The following is an 8881-nucleotide window of genomic DNA, read 5'->3' as shown; positions in this document are numbered from 1 at the left end:
CTCACTGACTCCCTGGCCCCATAAGCCTGCTCTCCTATACCACCCTACCTAACAGGCTGTTTCTCACCTGGGCATCCCGCAGGCTCACGCGGTGCCTTCCCCTCCACTTGTACTTCTTCTTCACCTGCCTAATTTCTACTCCTCGCTTCCTCCTCACATCAGAAGGCATCTCTCCCAGGGGGCCTGTCCTGGGACTCCTCACCCCAATCCCAGCCATCCTCCCCCTAATGTTACTTTTAAGTTCTCTCATTGCCCTTACCACCCTGTCCTATAGTAGGCTGATTAGGCCATCTCACCAGTAGTCTTTACATTCCCTAAGGACAGGAACATCTTAGATACCATGATAGAAGTAACCACCACGAATTTTTCCTTCAGCCCTCAGGATCCTCTTTAGCCCAAGACGGTCTGGGTTCAGAATATTGTAGAAGCAAGGGGGGGTAAACCCTGCAGTTTTCTATCCTCCTCCCCACTTCTCTTTCCATATTTCTGGCTCTGACTTATTTCCTTGTGTTGCCAAGGTTACCAACAGTCCTAGAACACAGACTTCCCTGACAGTTGGACTTTCAGACACTGAGACTTGGGATCTGAAGCATTTCTAACGTCCCCCAGGAGTTAGCAGCAGGTGAGGCCACTGTCCATGTGAGCTGCCAGCAGAGCAGGGTGTGGCAGAGTCTACAACCTGTGTGTGTCATGTTCTTCACTCCCACTTCCTTGCTGGGGCATCACTGGACTCAAACGTGCCATTAGACGGTGGGAGGATGGGCGACTAAATGGCATATTCTTTCTGGAAAGTAATTCGGTATCAGCTACCACCAGATTTTAATATATTATATTTGTGATCTTTGGTCCATTAATTCCACATATAGGGGAATAATGAGAGGTATAGTCAGAGATTTATAAACAAGGGGCTTCACTGCAGATTTATTCATTAAAACAACAATAACAATCACCTAATGGTTAATAATAAGTAGTTAAAACTTACAGAATTGCTATATGTATGTTTGCTGTAGGTTGTGCCATAAAATTTAATAATCTCAATTACAACTGAGGTGACATCTTCTGAGGTCTGCCAATCAAGTTCACAAACTTCCCACGGTGCACTTACATCGGCAGCATTGTACAAATAACTTGGAAAGGTTTCGTAACCTTGGCACATCAACGTCTCACAGCTGTGTTTGGGTGGATGCGTGGTGGTGTCTCGCTGAGTGGCATTTATAATTGTTGTCATGTGTTTTTGTGTGCTGTCAGAAGAATGTCAGCACTTGAGTCAGGGCAATGAACAAACATTAAATTTCTTGTTAAACTTGGCAAGAGTGGAAATGAAACCAGGGACCTACTTGTCCAAGTTTATGGTGATAATGCCATGAAGAAAACAGCAGTTTACAAGTGGATTACATGTTTTTTTTTCTGAGGGGAGAGAAAGTGTCAGTGATGAAGAGAGGTCAGAGCAGTAACAAGCAGAACTGATGGAAACATCGCAAAAAATTCATTGACTTGTGCATCAAAATCATCAGCTGATTGTGAGAAGCAGAGCTGACCAAGTAAACATCAATAGAAAAATAGGTAGAAAAATCTTAACTGAAATTCTTAGCATGAGAAAGGAGTGGTTCTTGCCTCCTGACAATATAGCAGCTCACTTGGCATTGCCTGTGAGGGAGTTTTTAGCCAGTAAACAAACGACTGTGTTAGAACACCCTCCCCACTTACTTGTTTTGGCCCCCAATGACATTTTCTTTACCAGAAGATAAAGAAAATTTAGAAAGGAAGATATTTTGATGTCATTCAGGACATTGAGTGTAATATGATGACTGATGGCCATTCTAGAAAAAGAGTTCCAAAATTTCTTAGAAGGGTAAGACTAGGCACTGGCATCAGGGCATAGCTTCTCAAGGGGAGGACTTCAAAGGTGACCATGGTGACATTCAGCACTGAGGTGTGTAGCACTTTTTGTAGGATGAGTTTGTGAACTTAACGGTCAGGACCCCTCACATACATACATGTATACATAAATAAAAACAAAAGATTGTAAGGAAAGCCATCCAAATGTTTTAACGATGGCTGTCATTATCCCTTGATGATGGCGTCATAGGCCTATTTAGCTTCATCTTTATAGTTTTCTGTATTTTTCGAATTTTATACAATGATAATCTTTTCCTTTATGATATAAATTGTTTTAACTGTAATAAGATAAATGGTGAGTGGTATCAGGTGGAGATGCTTACTAAAGAGGATTATAGCATAAGGAAATCAGTTTGCAGATGGAGAGGGCCACCTCTTTTGCCCTGGGATATCGCAAAACTAGGGTGAAATTCCTCTAGATGGGGTAGTTCTGTATAGAAAAAGGAATGGATGGTGTTATTGCTTAAGTGCTATGAGTCCCTTCTTCTCAATCTCACCTGTTTTTTTCCTAAGCTTTCCGAGTGGAGGAAGACCTGAGTATTGAGCTCTTGAACTCCACGGCAGACTCATCCTCTAGAGTGACAGAGAGTGCCGCAACTCTGCATGCAAACCCAACCTGAGCCTGTGAGGACACCTTTGGTGAAGACATAACTGCCAAGAGTTCTCCAAGCCACTTCCTCCCTTCTATCCAAAGGCTGTAACAGCCTGGAAGGACAGGGAGACTCAGGAGAAGACAAGACCAAAGTGAGGACAATCCGGAGCAGTCCAATAAACTAAGCCTTGCCTGGGCCTGGGATGTTGATGTGGGCTCCATAACTAATTGGGATCCAAGTGGAGAACACAAGAGGGCAGACAAGTATCCCCAAGAGAGAGCAAAACTGACCCTCGGCAGACTGGATGGTCCCATGCAAACGCTTGACACATTTCTAGAAAATCAGAGTGATGATGACAGTGATGACTCAGTGTTCCCAGAATCTACTCAGGAAGAAGATCTCCAGCTATCCAGCAGTGCCCCTCCAGGTATGGCTCAAGCTGGCCATCAAGAACATATCTGTCAACATTTGCCCAAGTGCAAATCACCAGAAAATGAAGATGTCACCCAGTTCCCCCAGATTCCTCTAAGGCTTAAGGAACATGAACTTGCTGAGGTGAGCACAGAGATGTCTCACAGGACAGCAAGGGATGTGCCGGTGGAGGGGGCCCGTGGGCCACATGGAGCCTGGAAACCTGCTGGGAAGCACAGTGGACCCCTGGGTGTGGGACATGGCTAACAGTGGGGTAAGGACACCAACATGAAAAGGTGTCACTGTGGAGTTGTAGGGAAAAGATTGAGAGGCTCTGAGGGGGAAAAGAGGGTATGAAGCAAAGAGAAGGGTTAACAGGTATAAACAGGGCATCCAGAGAGTTCCTGTGCAGGGACAAACAGTTCTCTATTTTAAATTGCACAGGAACTTTATGGGCATAAACATATAAATTATGTAATATATATTTTAAATGATATATATTACATAATATACATCTTTACGTATAATATATCTTTAATGAATATATGTAAATTTTTATATATTATATATAAATATTATATGATATATTATTACTATATAGTAATATATCATTACTATACAGAATATATATCTTTAATGATATATATTACAGAATATATATCTTTAGAGATAATACATATTTAAAACATTAAAATATTCACTTTAAACAAACCTGAGAAAATAATTTGATTTCTCAAGTGATATAAACTGGACAATTCCTTAATCTGGATTCCTTCATTCATCCTGGCATCTGCCTTTGAATTCACAACTGGTTGCCAGGAATTTTTCGTCTCATAGATTGAGGAATAGTCTTCAAGTCCTAATTTTAAAAAAGGCAAATTGGTTGAACTGAAAGCAGACTAGCATCTAGGCATTTTCCTAAAACATATGAGATTTCAGGAGTTTATTTAGCTTTTGCCGGGATTAAAAAGAAAACTTTTTGCCAAGTGGGGAGATCCTCTGCCTTTTCAATTATCACAAGTTTCAGGGTCTGCATAGCTCACCTTCACCTTCAAAAGACACTCTCGTACCGTTTCCCTTTCTCACAAATCAGGAGTAGCCTGACCCTTAAAATACTAATAATTCCTGTACATTGTTTTCACACTTCTTTTTATTTTGAGCCGTGCTAGATTGCTCTTCTGCTTCTAAAACTAACACGAAGAATAGACATAAAGTCACCACATCCTCTATTTTCCACGCTGGTGGCCTCTTTGGAGTGAAAGGAGGCACTCTACTATGGTCTTCATCAACATTTCTTAGCGTGTACCTCTTACACAACTGAAGCTCCAGATCCTCTCTTCCGCTAATGCACATATTTGAATATACTGAACACTTTGCAAATAATTCACTAAATTCAGAGACTCTCTGAATCCTACTTTCCAGGTTAAAAAAATCCAAGTTCTTGCACAAGACTTTCAGGCTTCAAATTCCAGTTTACTACCTATTTGTAGTGGATTCTAGGGGATGTTCTTAAACGCCTCTTGGCTGTTTCCTCGTTTACAAATGCAAAACTAACATTACTAACCTCAAAGGTTTGCTGTGAGGACTTAGTCAAAGTACTTGGCACATAGTGCTTACGAATTTGAGGGGCTACTGGTTGCTGTCACATGCTGCTTTCGTTTTGAAAATCTGCCACCAAGCCAGGCTCCTAGTGTGTCGGGAATAAAGTTGAAGCAAACTGCCCACCGGTGAAAGTAGTTTTGCTGCTATGGATAAATGATGGTTATCGGCAGCATGGTGGAGAGCAGCGGGGCCATGGGCATCCGTAAGATTGGGATCAGCACCATGTTTTAGGAGAATATTCACACATTCTCCTCTTTGGCATTGTATGGCCTGCCAGTACTATGCTGAGAAATACCATAAATTCTAGGAATGCAATATAAACATTTCAGGTTTCACTTGTCAGTTATGTTTAAATATGAGGCAAATTGATTTTTAGTCTATGGGTTTAAATCAAATCGATCTCATGCTGACATAGTTGGCTACTGCATACCTTCACTAGAGGGTCCCTGTCTTTGGAGTCAGTTGTTAAGTTCGCATTTTTTTATCTACCACGGCCATTACCACCTTTGGGTGGCCATTGGCTCAGTCAAATGTAGAACAGTTGTATGAAAGTGAGGGGACTTTTTAAGAAAATTGTAGTGTACTATTGAGAGAGGATACTGGAGAAGGGTAAGGTCTAGGAGGACAAGGATACAACTGTGGGATCCTCTCCCTGGTGACTCAGCTCTTGGGGATTTGTAAACTTTCTGGAACTTGGAAATTTCCAAGTTCTGTGAAATCCTGTAAGTTCTGTAGAGGCTGGAATAGCATCTCCTGCTGGATTCAAACTGGCCAATGAGAAGGATACCTGTGAATTGGAACTTTTGGACTATTGATAAAAAAGGAAAGACCAGGCCAGTTGGGGAGCATGGCCATTTGGAATTCTTCCATGCTGTAAGTTCCTGGCCAGTAAATAAAGCCCTTCTTCTTATAAGCATGGTGTTTGGGTGCTTTTTCTCTCCATTAGGACTTGTCTTCCTGCACCACTATCTCAAAACATATAATGATTCATGTAATTGCAAATATTAAATTGCATGGTATTCCTGTTTGCAAAAGAAGTCTTTGATTTTCTTCCGAAGATAGGACAATATTTATTAGCTCTTAGTACTCACTGTGTTAGAGAAGAGCAGCCTGGTGGACGATAAAGATTCTGGATTCTGTTCAGCTTGGGTTTGAATCTTGAAGCTCTGTCACTAGCTGTGGCTTCGCTTTTCTGTGCTTTAATTTCCTCGTCAGTAAAAGGGAAATGAAAATGGTTCTACTTTTACTTCTTTGAGGAGTCTCCATACTTCTTTCTATAAGGACTACTAGTTTGCAGTCCTACCAACAATATGTGAGTGTACCCTTCTCTCCGCACCCACACCAGCATCTGTTGCTTTGGGACTTTGTGATGTGGGCCTTTCTCTCTGAGGTTAGGTGATATCTCAAAGTGGTTTTTGTTTATATTTCTCGAATGATTGTGGATGATAAGCATTTTTTAAATGTGTTTATTGGCCATTTGTCTGTCCTCATGAGATAGATTTCTGTTCATGTCTCTAGTCCTATTTTTAATGGGGTTGTTTGCTCTTTGCTTAGTGATTTGCTTGAGTTCTTTGTAGATTCTGGTTATCAGCCCTTTGTTGGATTTATAGATGCAAATATCTTCCCCATTCTGAGTTGTCTTTTTGCTTTGTTGTGTCCTTAGCTGTGCAGAAACTCTTTCGCTTGATCAGTTCCCAATTATATATTTTTGTTTGTTACTGCAATTGCTAATGGGATCTTCATAAGAGTTTGATCCTGAAGTCCAATTATTAGGTATCTAAGAAAAAGACATTTTACTCTGAGTACATTTGCTCTTGAAAGTTTATATCAACATAATTCACAATTGCAGAGATGTGGGGACAACCCAAGTGCCCTTCAACACATGAATAGATTTTTAATAAACTGTGGTATATATATTCCATGGAATACTATTCAGCCATAAAAGATGGAGATTTTGTATCTTTTGTAACAACCTGGATGGATTTGGAGAACCTTCTCCTAAGCAAAGTGTCACAAGAATGGAAAAACAAGCACCATATGTATCAGTACTAAATTAGAACTAGTAGATGAACAACTATATGTTCACATGAGAAAAAAACTCAATTAAATTCAAATAGAGGGGAGGAGGGAAAGGGGTTGGGTAGGTTCCCCCCCAGCAGGTACAATTCACAGGTGTATGGCACACTTTCTATGTGAAGGGCACAACAAAAACTCAGACTTTAACCTTACAAAAACAAACTGTGTAACCCAATCCTATGTACCTTCATATTAGTCTAAAATTAAAAAATTAAATGAAATGAAAATAAAAAGAGTAAAGACGCCTTATAGGATACCATTGTTTTGTGCTGCTTATATGAGAATCTATTATCTATACTAAGTATTTTGAAGAGTTCCTACCACAAATAACAGCTCAATAATTGTTAGATATTATAATTATTACTATGACCACTACCTAACAGTGATGACATTTTGAGTAAGTAAAATATAATTTTAAGATATAAGATGTAAGCTACAATTAGATCTATCTCATGGTAAGTTTTAAAGTTTAGAGATACAACTGTATTTCATTGATTTTCAGATGCCCATTTTCTCACATTTTCACACTTCTAATGTTGGAATGCCACTTGTTAATTCATGATTTATTATATTTGTTATAAGTGATGGGCAGCATTTTAAAAATTCTCTTCTTGTTACATAAGATAATGGGCATCACATGATCCATGGTGACTTACATCACGTGAAATTTGGTCTGCACAACAGGTCTCTGGCACTTCTTTTCATATGACTGGCATTTAAAGTTTAGTTTTTAAAAGTTCTATGCAAAAAGAAGGCTGTAATAACAATGCATTTCTGAAACAAAGTTAATGCTTACTTTTATTTTCAAAACACTTTAAAGCAAGGTAAATGTGAGATTCAAATGAATAGGTACAACTCCTTTTATTCAGTACTTAGATTTATAGACTGTATATAAATCAGGTATTTACAGCGATTAATATTAGTATTGAAGACTGTTAACAAATTTAAAAAGGACACTGAAAGATTTTATCTTTTACAATTTCCTGTCTTCAGAAATGCCTTTGTTTGAAAGCGGGGAGGAAAAGCTTCATTTGAGATCAAATTCTAATACAACAATTTTAAACCTCTCAACTTGCACAGTCTGGGCAGGTAAACATGAAGTTTTAAGGATAAAATGATCCTGAGAGATAATTCTGCTGCATAATAGGTTTTCAGGTTACGTTTGATGAATAAATGGATTGAAAAAAATGTATACATTCAGTTGTGGAGTTGAATACTTTTTGTAAATTGAACAAAATTTAAAGTAAGGCAATACTTTTGCAATACTAATAATCATTTATATTTGCCATTTTTTAATTTTCTTAAGACTACCCCTAAATTAAATATTAACCTACCATTATTTTCATGTACATATGTAATAAATGCATATATAATAAAATATATGTACGTAATAAAATGTATATATAAAATCTATAACTTGAGGAAAAGACACTGACTTTTGAACTCTTCAAATCTTATGTATACTTAGCAAACTGATCCATACAAATTCTTTTCTACTGAAAAGAAAGAAATATAAAAATTTCAACTTACAGCACACCAGAAAACAATAAAAGTTTTCAACAATAAATAATTGCTCATTCTCGAAATAGTTGCTCACAAATGCAGATGTTGCCAAAAAGTGCTGCCAAGAATAAGGTGTGATTATGGAGTGAGGGATGCTTGGCTCTGGAAAGACGGGACCTATAAAAGTCTAGAAAAGAGACATGATCAAATTTTTCTTTAAGCTGAATGTCAGATTCTAGCTCTATGCATTCCATTTGAAAATTGGGAGGTACCATATTTATGTCGACTGAAAATGGAGCCACGAATGCATCGAAATATTTATTATTTTCCCAGAAATATTGAAATCTGTTTCTAAATTCCTGAATCAAATCAAAAAGCAAGGCTGCATATTTTTCACTGTTTATAGGACTGTGTTTAGCCAATGTGTCGAAATGCATAAAATTATGTGCCTTGATTTGAGCTTGTCATGATTTCAGTTTGGTTTGGAATGCTGTTATGATTTGAAACATTGTATTGATAAGTTGGTTTTCACCTTGAAGACGCATGCTTAACTCATTGAAATGAGCAGTTAAATCTACTCAAAATGCTAAATCTGTGAGCCAGTTTTTATCATCAAGTTCTGGCACGAATTTGGTTTTTGATACCATAAATGACTTGATAACATGTTGCAAGTCATAAAATGTTTTCAACATTTGGTCTCAACTTAGCCATCTTATTTTCAAAAAGTCAATGATGATGCCATAGTTGGCATCAACACTTTAAGGACTTCCTGGAACCGGCTATGACTCAACCCCTTG

At 38.5% G+C, this 8881-nt stretch overlaps 1 pseudogene; it reads left to right on the top strand.

Moving 5' to 3' along the window:
• The first annotated feature begins 1912 nt into the window (after positions 1 to 1912).
• Positions 1913 to 3170, top strand: LOC111727791 (annotated as a pseudogene).
• Positions 3171 to 8881: the final 5711 nt, after the last annotated feature.

The sequence above is a fragment of the Otolemur garnettii genome, unplaced genomic scaffold (assembly GCF_000181295.1).
Source record: "Otolemur garnettii isolate 467f Iridium unplaced genomic scaffold, OtoGar3 scaffold00124, whole genome shotgun sequence".
Lineage (NCBI taxonomy): Eukaryota > Metazoa > Chordata > Mammalia > Primates > Galagidae > Otolemur > Otolemur garnettii.
Note: the sequence above shows the minus strand (reverse complement) of the source record. Positions and strands in the feature narration are given on the sequence as shown.